The sequence below is a fragment of the Armigeres subalbatus genome, chromosome 3, assembly GCF_024139115.2.
Source record: "Armigeres subalbatus isolate Guangzhou_Male chromosome 3, GZ_Asu_2, whole genome shotgun sequence".
Classification (NCBI taxonomy): domain Eukaryota; kingdom Metazoa; phylum Arthropoda; class Insecta; order Diptera; family Culicidae; genus Armigeres; species Armigeres subalbatus.
This window is the reverse complement of record NC_085141.1, coordinates 83,170,613-83,187,306: the sequence shown is the minus strand read 5'-3', so window position 1 is coordinate 83,187,306 and position 16,694 is coordinate 83,170,613. Positions and strand designations below refer to the sequence as shown.

General features: G+C 40.6%; 2 protein-coding genes across 4 annotated transcripts in view; one reads left to right on the top strand and one right to left on the bottom strand.

Annotated features, from left to right (window-relative positions):
* The window catches only part of LOC134226955 (organic solute transporter alpha-like protein), a 44,622-nt gene extending 30,180 nt beyond the window's left edge, over window positions 1-14,442 (bottom strand). The window contains exon 1 of one of the 3 annotated variants that reach the window (XM_062708096.1): window positions 14,111-14,442. The gene's annotated coding sequence lies outside the window, so the exon portion shown is untranslated. The remainder of the gene's footprint in view (window positions 1-14,110) is intronic. The other 2 variants (XM_062708095.1, XM_062708097.1) reach the window with 2 other exon arrangements.
* The window catches only part of LOC134222516 (TATA-binding protein-associated factor 172), a 277,075-nt gene that overhangs the window by 87,959 nt on the left and 172,422 nt on the right, over window positions 1-16,694 (top strand). The gene's annotated exons all lie outside the window — the stretch shown is intronic.

Genomic DNA, 16,694 nt, shown 5'->3' with positions numbered 1-16,694 from the left:
AGACGGAGGAACTGTACCGCGCTAATAACGCACGAAAGTTCTATGAGAAGTTGAACCGTTCACGTAAGGGCCACGTGCCACAGCCCGATATGTGTAAGGACATAAACGGGAACCTTCTTACGAACGAGCGTGAGGTGATCCAAAGGTGGCGGCAGCACTACGAAAAGCACCTGAATGGCAATGTATTAGACAACGGTGGCGGTATGGTAATGAACCTAGGAGCACGCGCGCAGGACATGCGACTTCCGGCTCCGAATCTCCAGGAAATCCAGGAGGAGATCGGCCGGCTGAAAAACAACAAAGCCCCTGGAGTTGACCAACTACCAGGAGATCTGTTTAAACACGGTGGTGAAGCACTGGCTAGAGCGCTGCACTGGGTGATTACCAAGGTTTGGGAGGATGAGGTTCTGCCGCAGGAGTGGATGGAAGGTGTCGTGAGTCCCATCTACAAAAAGGGCGATAAGCTGGATTGTAGCAACTACCGCGCAATCACATTGCTGAACGCCGCCTACAAGGTACTCTCCCAAATTTTATGCCGTCGACTAACACCAATTGCAAGAGAGTTCGTGGGGCAGTACCAGGCGGGATTTATGGGTGAACGCTCTACCACAGACCAGGTGTTCGCCATACGGTAGGTATTGCAGAAATGCCGCGAATACAACGTGCCCACACATCATCTATTTATCGACTTAAAGCCGCATATGATACAATCGATCGGGACCAGCTATGGCAGCTAATGCACGAAAACGGATTTCCGGATAACCTGATACGGTTGATCAAGGCGACGATGGATCGGGTGATGTGCGTAGTTCGAGTTTCAGGGGCATTCTCGAGTCCCTTCGAAACCCGTAGAGGGTTACGGCAAGGTGATGGTCTTTCGTGTCTGCTATTCAACATCGCTTTGGAGGGAGTAATACGAAGGGCAGGGATTGACACGAGTGGTACGATTTTCACGAAGTCCGTCCAGTTATTTGGTTTCGCCGACGACATTGATATCATGGCACGTAACTTTGAGAGGATGGAGGAAGCCTACATCAGACTGAAAAGCGAAGCTAAACGGATTGGACTAGTCATCAACACGTCGAAGACGAAGTACATGATAGGAAGAGGCTCAAGAGAGGTCAATGTGAGCTATCCACCATGAGTTCCTATCGGTGGTGACGAAATCGAGGTGGTTGAAGAATTCGTGTACTTGGGCTCACTGGTGACCGTCGATAACGATACCAGCAGAGAAATTCGGAGACGCATAGTGGCTGGAAATCGTACGTACTTTGGACTCCGCAAGACGCTCCGATCGAATAGAGTTCGCCGCCGTACCAAACTGACTATCTACAAAACGCTTATAAGACCGGTAGTTCTCTACGGACACGAGACCTGGACGATGCTCGTGGAGGAACAACGCGCACTGGGAGTTTTCGAAAGGAAAGTGTTGCGTACCATCTATGGTGGGGTGCAGATGGCGGACGGTACGTGGAGGAGGCGAATGAACCACGAGTTGCATCAGCTGTTGGGAGAACCATCCATCGTTCACACCGCGAAAATCGGAAGACTGCGGTGGGCCGGGCACGTAGCTAGAATGTCGGACAGTAATCCGGTGAAAATGGTTCTCGACAACGATCCGACGGGAACAAGAAGGCGAGGTGCACAGCGGGCAAGGTGGATCGACCAGGTGGAGGACGACTTGCGGACCCTCCGCAGACTGCATGGTTAGCGAAGGGCAGCCATGGACCGAGCTGAATGGAGAAGTCTTTTATGTGCAGCACAGGCCACTCCGGCCTTAGTCTGATTATAAAAAAAATAAAATACACCTCGGGAATCTTGTTCACGGATTTTGTTCCCGTGTGTTTTTAAAGGGGCGGAATTGAAGGAATCAAAATCCCGGCCCCATTTAAAATACACGGCGGAAAACTTTCCCGAGGTATGAGCCTCGAGGCTCTTTAACAGTCACGCCGAATGGGTACGTTATGATAGTTTTCCCATGGAAAACCTGTCAAAACGCACGCAAACGTATCCATTGTGCTTGGCCCATTAATAAGTAATGTGAGCCTACTCGTGTTTTCGAGGGCACATCACTCAATACGGAAGCAACGCACAACTGTCATTTTTATTATTTCATGCATGCTGCGACGCAGCAAAGTTGAAATAAAAAGATGACAGTTGTGCATTGCTTCCATATTGAGTGGTGTGTCCATGAAAACGTGAGTAGATTTAAATTTGAATTCTGGGAGGCTAGTCTGGATCCAGTTATCTCCAGGTACGGGCCAATGATTGTCAGGGGCTTGTCGTACTCGGGCAGCGTTTAGAACAGGCTATGGCGTTCATGACCCGAGCAAAGTTTGAAATAAAATTGAAATCAGAATTTGCTTTTATGATGTCAGTTATTTGATTACTCCAGTCGATCTCGTTTTGTATGGATTAACGGTTAACACAGCAGAAATGAGAGCATATTTTTACACTGTGAAATCATACTGAAAAACAAATTTTGCTGTCAATGAAATCAACATGATTACTAAATTTGATATCATAAAAATTTTAATGTTTATGAGTATTCAATTAGATTATTTCTATGAGCATTCATAACAACAACAGCATATTTTGTTTGCAGACTGCTTCCGTGAAACACACTTTAGATAATCGACAGCATAATTTGATGTGAAACTGCTATCATTATGATAACTGTGGAATGCACATTGAAAACATGTTGCGATATCAATTTGTATTAACTAAAAATTGACATCAAATTTTGTTTTCAATATAATCTCAACATCAGAGCTTAATATCAATTTGCTCTCATTTTGTTAACCGACTTTGCTCGGGGAAGCGCCATACTGATTTCCCTTGAAATCCGTGCTGCTATAGAAATGAATCATTTGTTTGAGGAACTGCATATATCCATTTTACACAGTTTCGAAACATGGACATGGACAATGCTCGAGGAGGACTTGCAAGCACTCGGAGTATTCGAGAGACGGGTGCTTAGGACCATCTTTGGCGGTGTACAAGAAGACGGTGTGTGGCGGCGAAGAATGAACCATGAGCTCGCCCAGCTCTACGGCGAACCCAGTATCCAGAAGGTAGCTAAAGCCGGAAGGGTACGATGGGCAGGGCATGTTGCAAGAATGCCGGACAGCAACCCTGCAAAGATGGTGTTCGCTTCCGATCCGGCAGGTACGAGACGACGTGGAGCGCAGCGAGCGAGATGGGCAGACCAGGTGCAGAACGACTTGGCGAGCGTGGGGCGTATTCGAGGATGGAGAGATGCGGCCTCGAACCGTGTATTGTGGCGTCAAATTGTTGATTCAGTGTTATCTGTATAGATGTAGACTAAATAAATGAAATGGAATGAACAGTTTCGAAAAAACAACAAAAAAAATGTTTTTGATCAAAATGGCATCGAATTTTTCGATTTCTTCGATACAGATCAATAGTTGTTGGCAAAACTCAACACCCTGGGTCACTTCCGGTGCAAAAATTGTAAGCAGTACTCCATAATTGCTCTTCAAAGTGCGTGCACATAAGTAGGGGAATGACGGCTTTGGCAGGTTTTGTTCTATTATTGTCAGGGGGTTTTTTATGACTGATTTTGCTCAAATTTGGCCTAAACATTCTTTGCATATCAAAGTATATTGTGGCCAAATTTCATAAAGTTTGGTCGACAAAAACCCCCTGCCAATAATAGAACAAAACCTGCCAAAGCCGTCTTTCCCCCTAGTTTCTCACACAAACAAATTTTTTGTTTATATATTCCCGAAAAAAAACGAACAGTGGGTAATGTCTGTGACATAACCGCTAAGTGGACGTAGGACTTGACTTGACCATGCCTTTAAGATACATAATATGTCCAAATTTCTCACATCAACTATTTTGGATAAATAATCACCATTCCTTGGCAAAATCTTCTCATTAAACCGACACAGAAATCAAATCTACCTCGAACAAGAATCATCAAAAAAACTCAGGAAGCATCTGTCCGGTCACGAAATATTAGCCTCGACAGTGGCAACCTTCCCACTGAAGGACTGCCTGAAATAAACCACAAGTTGGCTTAGTAGGGGATGTGCGATAGCGACTGAAGGAGAACATCATTTTTAACTCTTAGAGCCTTGAAAAAGGCTGTTTGCTTCGGCTAAGTGCAAAAAGTAAGAAAACGATCTTTTCAAATAACCGCGAATTTCTAGTGATGGTATAAAAAAGACAGAATGCTCTGCGAGCGAATGCACTTTTCTTTTATACCTACTTTATTTTGAATCTTCTCTGCTTCCCAATTGGTGGGCCAATCAGCTAGTGCCTTGTATCCCGCTTCTTTGTCAGCCAAAGCGTCATCATCATCAACGCGTTCGAGAAGGGCTTCTTCTTTTTTACGCTGCTGCTGGCGTCTATTTCCTAACGGGACTTTTCGCTTGATACAGGCCAATAAGCCGGGCAAGCGAGCTTAGAATTGCAGTTCAGGTGGGAAGTACATGTTCTTTTCTGAGACAACATTGTTAGTAGTAGAAGGAAGGAAACACTCGGACATGGGATTTCGGGTGATAAGATTTAGAATTGGTAACATGGGACGATCATTCAGTCACGTTCGCTTTGTGTGCGGTCAGTATCAAACAATGTTTATCTACATATTTTTTTATCAATGCCAAAAAATCCAACATTTGATGAAAAATCGATTGATAGTTTATTGATGTTTGAGCTGTTATCGGTGTTTTTTTTATCCAAATAAGATTATGTGAGAGATTTGGACATCTCATGAATCTTTAAAGGCATGGTCAAGCGAAGTCCTTCGTCCACTTCGCGGTTAAATCAGAAAAATTATCCACTGTTAGTTTTGACGCTATTTCAAGACAAAATTTTCGGAAACCTTCACCTACCTATTGATGGTGTTAGTATGCGTGGGAGAGCTATCAGATTCGTCAAATCGTCGTTTGAATCTTTGTTTACAAAAGCAGATAAGTCGTTTTGAAAATTTTGTCTTGATTTATGAAAATCACGCATAAAATTTTATCTCTAGAATATTGGATTTGGCACCCAAGTACAATTTCTATCCCGAAGGGTATTGAAAGCATTGATATTGATCTCTATTATTGGCTCTCTGAAGAACCGTTTGTTTTTTTGGACATACATGCTGCATCATGTGGCTTTTTTCAGCCTGTCTCGGCTCAGCACCGATGCCGGCTGGTCTCGGCTCGACTCTGCTGGTGCTGCCGGTATTTGCTCAGCATTGCTGCTTTGTCGGGTCTGTAGGGTGGACTGCTGATGTACTGGCTAGGTTTCGGCTGATGATGGTCGCTACGATGGTGTCGAGCCGAAAAAGCGGTCGGTGCAGATTTCATTCCCTGCTAAAAGGTGTGAGTGCTGTTCAATCGATGATGCAGTTGCTTCGCTTGTCCCGGTCAGAATGAAAGGAAAAAATCGCGTTGCGCTATTTTATGGCTTCTCGGCAGACCCAGCGGCTGCTCATTCGCTGGTGTCTGCACCAATCAGAACGTGGTAATGGAATGATGCAAGAATTATGCGGTACCCATATTTATAGGTTCCCTTGATCTTAATGTTTTTCATTGAAAACAGTTGCATGCCTATTGAAACAAGTTTTTCGGGTCTTATCAAGCATGAACATGGATGGCATACTTGAAATCTGTCGATTGAGGGGCTTACCGCAGAAATTCGTCCACTGAGACAAACGCTATTAACGTTTAAAATCTTTCAACACAGCGTAACGCGGTCGATTTGAATATTTTGAAATGACATCCGGTATAGTAAAGAGATACGTAAGTCCTACGTCAAAAATCTTATTTTTTGCCAGAATACGTATTTTTAACGAGGATTCAGAATATATAAAAATCTCACAGCTTGGGCAAAAATACGACAGTTCAGAACATGAACCAGAAAAGAACTCGAGAAGTTGGGTATCGTAGGAAGTCTTTCTTGATTGATGGGGGTGGAAACTTATCGGGAGGAGCTTTAGAGCGGCGACAGTGGGACTGTCGGGACATCGTCAACCGGAAGCTCACAGGACCGGAATGGGGATTCTCTTTCGGCTCTCTCGGGTACAATACGTCCTTCGTTTGACCTTATCACGACAGTGTTCCAACCGATCGGATGGCAGATTTTAATACAGTTCTACAATTAGAACCTTGCAAGATCTGTATGATATTGTTGCATATAAATTTAGAAGATTCTAATACAGTCATTGTTTTAATATCTTAGTTCAATATAGTATATGTAAGAAAAGTTAGCATGTTTTGTATAAGAATTTTGAAGATCCTGTAGTATAGTGTATATACCAATATTTCATACAGAATTGTGATATTTATTTTTAGGCACACTCATTGGACACAACCTCGAATAATAGACGAATGATTCGCTAAAACTGATTTGCGGAACTCCTTAACCTACCGGGACTCGCATGGTCTCGGATCACTTACGCATTCCCGCCACTCTTGTGATCGACAAGCGAGCTTATACTTTTTACAACGGTGTGGGTCCCGGAAAGGTGAAGCACCGGACAACAGTTTACTAAAGCTATAACAGAAAACAATACTTCTTCTTCTTATTGGCATTACATCCCCACACTGGGACAGAGCCGAATGGCAGCTGAGTGTCCATTAACCACTACCACAGTTATTAACTGCGAGGTTTCCATTTTTGCATTCGTATATCATGAGGCTAACACGATGATACTTTTATGCCCAGGGAAGTCGAGACAATTTCCAATCCGAAAAGACCGGCACCGGGAATCGAACCAAGCCACCCTCAGCATGGTCTTGCTTTGTAGTCGCGCATGCACGTCTTACCGCACGGCTAAGGAGGGCCCCTAACAGACAACAATAACTAGACTGGAAATAGTTTAAACTTACTAATTCATACAAATGTAAACATATCTGGTAGATTACTGAGAAGTTCTATGGGATCGTATCGATCCTACTTTTATGACAAGCTCCTTTACCTGTTCGAACTTACGGAATGCCTGTTTCGATTAACCCTACCATCATTCTCTTGAGTGATTGAGCGAGTGAGTTTGACAGCAAACGGTCTTGAAGAGATTCTTACTTGATTCTGCTCTTGATATCAGATGAATCAATGACAAATGTTTTCTTCTTCTTTTTATTGCTTTACTTTACAGATTACTGCCAAATCCCAACACCACAACCAATAATTTGGGAATCCAGAATTATTTCCTTTCCTTTTGTATATTTGTAATCCCTAGACTGTGGTCAGCCGCGAGTACGTCGGTTACCCAAACTAATTCTAACTGTTAGAATAAGCTTAAAAATTGTAAAACTATGAAACAATTGTATAAATAAAACTAAAAATCTACGGTTTCATAATGCTAAAGATAAAAAGGACGTCTCCTTTATTGTAAGTCAGCTTACTGCTAACATCATCTCACGTATCTTTAGTCTCTAGGAAGATGTTCTGATTTATGTGGAACAATTTTATTTTTTATGGAAAACATAATTTTATATTGTGTACATTTTTTCCATTATTCATTGCTAATTTTGTTTTATTTATGGAAGGTTGAACTTTTTCCAATACATATTTACATTAAAATAATGATATCTTTTTGGTTCTTGCAAAGTTCTTTTATGTTTAATGTTACCTTTCTCGTACAACAAAGTTGTACCGAAAGGCTATTATTTCATTCCAACTTTTTATAGAATGCTCGGAGACCCATGATATAATATTGGGTTCATCCTCACCGATCTGTGGATTAATCAAGGTTTTTTATGGAAAAAATATTATACATATTCAAAACATTATTTTTTTGAGGTTTTCGTTCCATTTTTCAGAACTTCAATCGAATGTTTGCCAGAAAAAATTAAGAATTCATCAGCATATAGATTCAATTGATTGATAAGGTACCATCCGACAGATTTATCTAGTAGAAATATAGCATCATCGACATAACTGATAAGACAGTATCATTTCACGTCATGAGCGAATGAGATAGTAAATGGGAATAAAATTATTGTCGTCAATGAACCGAGATGACTTCCTTGTGGATCACCGGATTTGGCATATAAGAAGCCAACCAACTAAGTTAAGTGAAACATAGGCGACCGAATTTTTCAGCATTATCAATCTTATCGAAAGGTGCGGGGAATACAGAATACGTTTTGTTGTCGAAACCGTGGTCTTGTTAGTTCACGAGTTCATAAACGCTTTTTTGCGTGTAATACATTTCGTAAGGGAAAATAGGTCCATCGTAAAAGATTTCCATCCTGGGCGGCTGCTCGCTTTGCCTTGAACTGTGCCCAGGTCAGATTCCAGCCGATTTCCTTTATTTCTTTGTTGAGGCTTCGTCGCCACGAGTCTCTGGGTCTGCCTCTGTTGCGATATTTTGCCGGATACCAGTCCAGCGCTTGCTTGCAGATTTCATCTTCGCTCTTTCGTTATGTGTGGCCGACCCGCCTCCATTTACGCTCTCGAATTTCTGTTGATATCAGCTTTTGATGTCATCGTCAATGGAGCTCACCATTCAAGATTCAGCTGTGAGGCTACCATGCCCAAATTATAAAACGTAGACATCGGTTGATAAATATTTGCAATTTCTGCGTGATCTCTGCTGCATGCTTTGCATATAGGAGGCCATAATATATGAATATAATAAATTCTACTACTCCTTGAATCTAGCCCCAATCAGTGTTGTAAAATGTCATTTGCATTCGGTTGTATAATATTCCCAGAACTTTTTTCTGAAGGTAGCCATCATTCCTGAGGTATGACGAACTTATAGCGCTTAAATGTGCCTACAACTTTGTCTAACAAGACATTGCTGTAAATATGTAATCTGAGGCGCGGGAGGCAAAATGTCATTCAAATGACATTATGTCAAATGACACGTGACATTTTGCAGAGTTTTCACTATCCAGCCTCATATGTAATATTTAGAGCAATGTACCCTTGGACAAAAATATAGCCCTACTCAAGCGTTATGAGTACATCTAAAATTATGGAATAAATTTGGCTTCTGTAGAAAGTTATGAACAAATTAGTCAAATGACATGCAGATGACATTTTACAAGCCTGGCCCCAATTACACAGTCGAAACCAAAGAATTGGAGCGCTTCTTATTTTTTGTTTTTGTTTAACAGTCAACAGGCACAACAAACACACACATTACTCCATATGATCAACATATCGGGACTGATTTGCGATTTGGGCGTAACTTATTTTGTAAACAAACATTGCTTCATGGATTCCGGAGAATGCAAGCGTTTTCATCCTAAACTAATTCCCTTATCTGGTAGAGGAAAGCTTAATCTGTCAGATCCATACCGTGGTTTCCTCATGAAATGCTTGTTTTAGCAGGAATTCGCCTTCCAATGTTTGTTTACAAAATAAGTTACGCCCAAATCGCAAAGCGGTCCCGATATGTAAGAGCATTTTATTAATAATGGAGCAAATCTTGGGTATTTTTCCAAAAGGGCGTAAGTCATAAATTCATGTAAAAATGTGCAATGTCCTTAAAATTACATAATAATATGTTATTGATTTTTTGTTTGTTTGCAAGACGGTGTAATAGTTGTAACCGATGGTTTCAATGAAATAGCGTTGGCTTCACCAAATGCACAATAATGGGCTAATTCCTTTATATGCACCTGTCTTCTGGTGAGCAAGTGCTGCCATTTAGTTTTGAGAGCAGATAGCTCATCTTCGAAGCAATCTTTAAGGTCAACAGTGCCAGAGAATCTCCTTAAGGTGATTCCCCATAGTTATGAGATTGGTCTTTCGTTCTTTCTGGCTCAATATCTCAAGCAACTTGGAAGTTCGAGTGTTGATGATTTTACAATTCTAATATGTTGGAAACTTAAGTAATTGTTTTTCTTATCTTTTAGTGTTAATAGTTGGTCCTTGAAAGTTAGAGGATTTTAAATAATAAAAGTCAAGTGTTAGTAGAAGTTAAGAGAAGGTAAAAAGGTATGTTAGTTGTGTTAATAAAAGATAACCTAAAAATTTATGTGTTAAATTTAGGGTGCTGTGTTGCAATTGAACGGAATAGATTCCACGTGGATTGTGGAACGACTTTATGGAAAAAAGGTAATTTACGGTTACTACTGAATTGATAACGGGACAATAGGGAAAATATTTTTTTTAACTATCATTTATTTGGAAGGCTCATATGTCGTAAAGCGTTACGGAGCCGTAATCATGTTTATGAATACATTTTTTCATGATTCTTATACACTAATGTTAGTTTTGGGGAACCGAGGGAAAATAATGATGCCAAGTGATTAATGCCAGCCTAAATAGGCCAAATGGGCCTTTTTTCCGTCCTTTAAACTAACCCGGAGGCTCTTCGAACGTCAGGTTGTCCAACTTCCGATAGCCCAATTCGGGTGTTGAGCCAGAAACCAGCCCTGTGATTTCTCCGTTGGAGTTATTCGCAGCAGAGGGATCCAATTCGCACGAAGTGTCGTATCCAGGACGTTGGTACCAACCACGGAGGAATCTAACCTCAAAATTGGCAGCAATAGGAGACGAAAGAACACCAGTATCTGATCGCCGGCATTGTGAAGCCCATTGTCCAAGTACCGGCATCGTTGGACCCATTATCCGATCTCCGACTTTGTGGACCCCATCGTTTGAGTACCGGCATCGTCGAACCCATCACATGATCGCCATTGTTGAATAATCCAATGGCCCGTCGCTGACCGGACGTCTTCCGGACATTCCAGGAATCGTAATAGATTCGCCAACCCGCAGACTGCTGACGAGCGAGTACAATTACTATCCCGTTCTATGCAGTGGTTCTCCATCATCGTGAGTCAGCCCACACCCCATCAACAACCGTAAAGCCCCAAACGCAATACAACGGAACGGCGACGGAAACGGAACATTTGACAGAAAATATATGGGCTAACTGTCAAATTTTCCGTTTCCGTCACCGTTCCGTTGTATTGCGTTTAGGCCTTAGTCGCGCTGGTTTTGTTTTTTTTTTATAAATAGCATGCTAAATAGTTCAGAAGAGGTCGTAGAGAAAGTAGGTTAGGAATCGTGATCACGGAACTAGCAATAAAATTAGGCACTAAAGGTGAATAAATTCGATAGTGTACAAAATTGTATTCTAGTTCATAACACTGTTTGAACTATTTGATCGAGTATCAAGTTTGCTGAAGTTTACTTCATTTCGCTGCATATCATCCTCGTTTCGGTGTAAATTCCCGGAAAAAGGTAGAATTTCCCAACCCCCACTTGCTGAAATATTTCCGAGGTTCGAAAAGGTAAAGTTGGTAAAGCTAATTGGTTTCACCCCTGGTGGATGAACCTCTTTCGTCATTCATTCATGATTATGCTGTTTGTTTTGCTGGATAGTTTTCTATAGCTGATTGAGTGGATTGAGTAAATCGCATGATACGACCCTGGGAGTTTCTTAACTCACGTTTGGAGGTAAGAACCGTACAAAGGAGTTATATATAGCCCACCATCGTTTTTGAAAATAGAAACGCAATTAATAACTGTGGAAGGGCTTGATTAACAGTGGGGTTTGTAATGCCAAATGAAGATATGTTTTACCTGACGCAGAACATTATAACATATGTTTTTATCAAAATAACTGAAATATTCACACGCAGTGCAAATTTCATAGTCAGGGACGAAAAACCTTACAATTTTTTAGTTTTCAAATAGAAATACACCCAGGTTTTTTTTAACGCGGTTGGAATTCAATAATTTTTCGGTTAACCTGACCTTTCACAGCTTTTTAAACGCCCTCTGAATTTTCTTTGATTTTTTGTGAATTTTTTCGTGGGGTTAACTCATTGCTTCCTTGACGCTGAAGGTTTTAAACGACCAAAACCAAACCGTGTAAAAAAAACCTGGGTGTAAACATAAATTTTGAAAACTTACAAGCTAATTTTCTCAGTTTGTTCCAAATGTTACACACACAGTACTCTTGAAATATCCTTCATAATTTAGCATAGGAATCTAATTACTTTCTTTCACAGGCGATATAATGTTAAAGTTGAATAAACGGAACTTAGTCTATATTTTGGCCATATTACCCAACAAAGTCGTTCTTAATCTTCAAGTGTACAACATTTTTGAGATTTTGGAAACCAAAAGCCACAAATTTTTGTTTATCGTAACGTCACGCAGAAAATCGTCTCTTGTGAAACCATGTGTCATGCTCGTCAAAACGTTGTTATGTCACGACGGAATGCATGATTTATTTTTAAATTTCAAATTTAGACTTCTGTCGTGATTTGCGGTTCTGCTTTATCGTTTCTTGAAAAAATGCCTAGTGGCATAACATACTTTTTCTTGATTCTCCAATTAGGCTGTACATCCGGAGAGCCAAAATGTTTATACGAACAGCACCCAGCTTGATGAATCTAGTAAACGTGTTTCTGAATGTGCGAACGTATTCGGGTGTAGTATTTGCAAAATCTAAAACCAATCATATTACATGCTTTTATACTAATTGCAAACGGTTTCTGCACCCAAAGTAATGCTAAAGAAAATACTTCGATGTATGTTTCTTGGCGAAGTTCGAGAAACATTGTATCAAAGCATGAGAAATCACAGTAGCATTATTAGTGGAAGTGTTTCGTGGAGATTTGAATGCGCTAGCAAGTATACTGAACTTAGATATCTCAAGGACGAAACTTTGTAACAGCACCACCATACATATGAGAAACATTTGGAGCAAAGTATATTTTTCATGTATTTTCTTCTTAGCTACGATGCCCTGTACTGTGTAGAGATCGTACGATCACAAGACTTGAAATGAATAATTCAATAAATCACATCACAAAATAGCTTTTTAGTCTGTGTAGATGAATCGTATTAATTGCCATAAGTACTTCCAACTTGACATTATATGGCTCAAAATAGAAGTAATTTATCTTATGCGTTTCGGTCTTCATTATTTAGAGTACATAATAACAATAACGCCAAATCACCAAATCGGTGGAGGCGTACTTCATTACTTTCCGACACAATATACCTCGCGCAGCAAAACGTTCTGGTCTATACTTTACATAACAGAAGGTGCTAAAATATTCCGAATGGTAAATATATAACGAAATTGATTGACAATTTGAATTATTTCTATTTATAAATTAATAAATAATTACTAAACAGTGTGAGCAATCGTTTGTTTCTAAAGATGGATTACATACATTCTCATTCCCACTAGCAATAATGTATGTTTTAGAATATTCTACTTTCGTATGAATCTACAAACATGTACATAATTCTCGGGTACTTATTCAAAAGGACGTATGTGATTTTGTAAACAAAGATCCAAAGGTCGATTTGTCCAATCTAATAGCACTCCGACGCAAACCAACACCACCAATAGGTAGCCGAAGGCTTCCACTACCTGTCTGTGGTGATGGTTTGCGTGGGAGTGCTATCAGATTGGACAAATCGACCTTTGGATCTTTGTTTACAAAATCACATACGTCCTTTTGAATAAGTACCCGAGAATTGTTAAGTTAATCACATTGTTGATTCATTCTGAATGAAAGTCCGTGTCTACTTAATGTGAAGCATACAATTAATAATGCGCCGTGTCATCCGACGTTGTGGCCTTGAAATTCTAAATCACGCTTGAAATTTGTTTATAGTTCGAATCGTAAGCACGTCGCTTGTGCTGCTCACTAATCCCGATGCAATGTTCAACATGGATCTCTGCCAAAGCAGCACTACCCGTCATCAAGCGTCGTTGCATCAAGCCGCAACGCAAGCCCAAATGTGCTTCATGCACGTTAACCTGTTTCATGCCTTTTATGCATCATGTACTATCTAGCAACTTCGAATCGACTGAGGAAAATACACAAAGCGAGACACCGAGAGCAAGAAGCACACAGATCAGACGGGTAGTTAGTATCTGCCTTAGTAAGTGATTTCTTATACGCTCTCGCTAACTTGCAACACTAGCGCAGTTATGTCATAGTTTGTTGCTGTTAAACACGTTGAGCACGATTGTTTCAACCGACCGACAACGAACGCGAAATTGCTATTTTCGAATATGGTTCCCACGCGAAATATGAAAGATTCTCTTTGCTGTGGTAAACAAAATAACCAGGAAGTGTCACATCTTTAACTTATTGCATCTCCCAATACACATGTCAGAAAACCGGTCCCAGTTCATCATTCTCCACGCATTTACCACTCACAGAAGTCTGGATACGAGTTGCTTCTGCTATCGGAATCGACGACGTCGCCGGTGAGGAAATCAGCTAGACACTAGTCACCAAAGCACGCACCTTTGTCGGGTGTCTGGTTTGAGCAAACAACGTAAAAAATAAACAGGAACAGTCCCGGTCGAACTTGCCGAACGAACTCGAACGCACGCGGTTCTAAGATCAGACCGATCGACCCGGTAGCTAACACAAGACTAACCATTTAAACCACCCCAGAAGCCCCGGCTAGGGGTAGGTAGCAACACCATTGAGCATGTCAGCGAACGCAGAACCAAAATACACATAAAGTCGAGTGAAATCGAGTGTCTAACGTGGTTGACTGCCGACTGCCTTGAGAACCGCGCATTTCTATCCATTCAACGAACCACGGTGCCTTTTGTGAGAGCGAATTCAAGGAGCTCGTGTTCTGTAGCTGCTTCTCTAAACCAAAACTCAGCTGCTGGTGGTGAAGAGCGCGCCTTAGGCGTAGCGTGTGTGCTGTGCTGCTTGAGTTGTTGGTTGATTGGCTCGATTTGAAATTTATACTGACCTAGGTTCATATATTTGTACATACATGTAGACTTTTTCGCTTGATATGGCTTTTCTCTCTATAGAAAATCTGTTGTTTTTACTCAAAACGATTATTCTAAACAGACTTTATCTCACATTATTCCTCAGATCACGCATTGGGAACGTTATTTACGCAGAGAAAATAAAGTGGACTACCATTCCTAATATTTAAGCGCTCTACTGATAAAAAAAGTTCTTCATTAATGGTATAATTCGTAAGCACCTCAAAAAATAAAACGGTTTGTTCACAAATGGATGCTGTCCTCCATTTCTGTGACAATTGGGCAAAGCCTTACGAATGCAAAAATGGTAACTTGGCTTAGAATCCTCACAGTTAATTACTGTGGTAATGCTTAATGGACTGCGAGGCGGCAATATCCCAGTAGAGTATGTAATATCAATGAAGAAGAAGAAGCATACCAGTGGTATGACATAAACGTTAAAGTAGCCATGTCCACTGCATTGTGTTTGCAACAGAGATGGTTTTTGAAGTATCGTGTTAAAGGATGCGTGGACATTAGAGTGATTCAAATTTTGACTTTTTTGTAAAAAAAATAACCTTATATGTTATGGCAAAAAACAATTCGAAAATACTTATACTATTCATTATGCCACCTAATGAGTGATCCCATATAAAAAAGCTAATAACATTCATAAGTTAATGAAAAGTATAAGTTTCCGAAGGTATGTGAGAATCAGAAGCTTTTGATCTGCTTGTGCGGTCGATATGTGAATAGATTTTATTAATCGCAATGCTGTACTTGGAAACATGCCTCATATACGTTTATTTAGGAGTATCAAATTTTCTGTCGGAATTGCATTCAGCATTCAGAGGTCACGTACAGTCGTGATTTATTTAGTAGGCAGAACGATCGGCCGGTCATGACATAACTTGTTCTGCTTTGTGCGGTTAGCAGAACGATCGCCCGATCATCGAAATGTTGTTCTGCTTTGTGCGGGTGAGTAAATTAATTCGAAAGTGAAGATGCAGTTCGCGTCAGTAAACAGAACGATCGGCCGGTCATCGAAAATATTGTTCTGCTTTGTGCGGTTAGCAGAGAGATCGGCTGGTCATCGACAATTTTGTTCTGCTTAGTGCGGTCGGTAATTAAAATAATTAGTGTTCGTTCGATTATGTTTTGAATTGATCAAACTACACGCTATACACGGCATACCGTTTACCAAAACGAACCCTGCCACAATACCTACCCCATATATCCAACATCCCAGTGATTTCTCGTGGAAGTGCAGATGACTCGTCGGCTTCTATCAAAGCGAGTATCACGTCAACATTTTCCTACCCATTCCTTAGTTAACCTGCATTCGGACACGGCCGGCGCTGGTATTGCTTATTTTTGGGTCACCAGTTCTTACACATTGAAGATGATGTTAGTCCCAAACTTCATCTGTTGGTTCTCTGTGTAATTACAGCTGACCTGGCAATAACGGAGTAGCAACCGTGGGCGGTCAATCATGCTCATTAGGGTGTCCCAAAATTGGACAAAGTCTGGGATTTTGGGGGCTCAAGTTGAGCCGCTCAACCTTCAAATGAAAGCTTAGGGTATAACAAAAGAAAAATTGTTCTACGACAACTCTGGGAAATGACGTTTAGGGGTGGCCCCGACGCGTTTTATGAAAAAAGTGCATTTTTTATAGGTAACATCGAAAATACCGGTATATCGGAAAGAAATTCGATGAAACCCATCCATTTTATATTTTTTACATTTAACTTAGGGTCTATACTTTATGGTAAAACTTAGATACCGCATGTTTTAGCTCTATATATTTTTCACTAATGCTTTAAATGCCCAAAAATGATGAATTTTTCTTAATATTTTTTATTAATGCATCCAAAACGGGTATCCATCATAATGCTTTCGAAACTAGATATACATAGAAAGATGGGGAATTTTATAACGAATATTTTGCTAAAAATAGCAACCTTCTATCTCTATCCTATCTCTATTGAAATATTTGGCATCTACCATCTACGGAATCTCT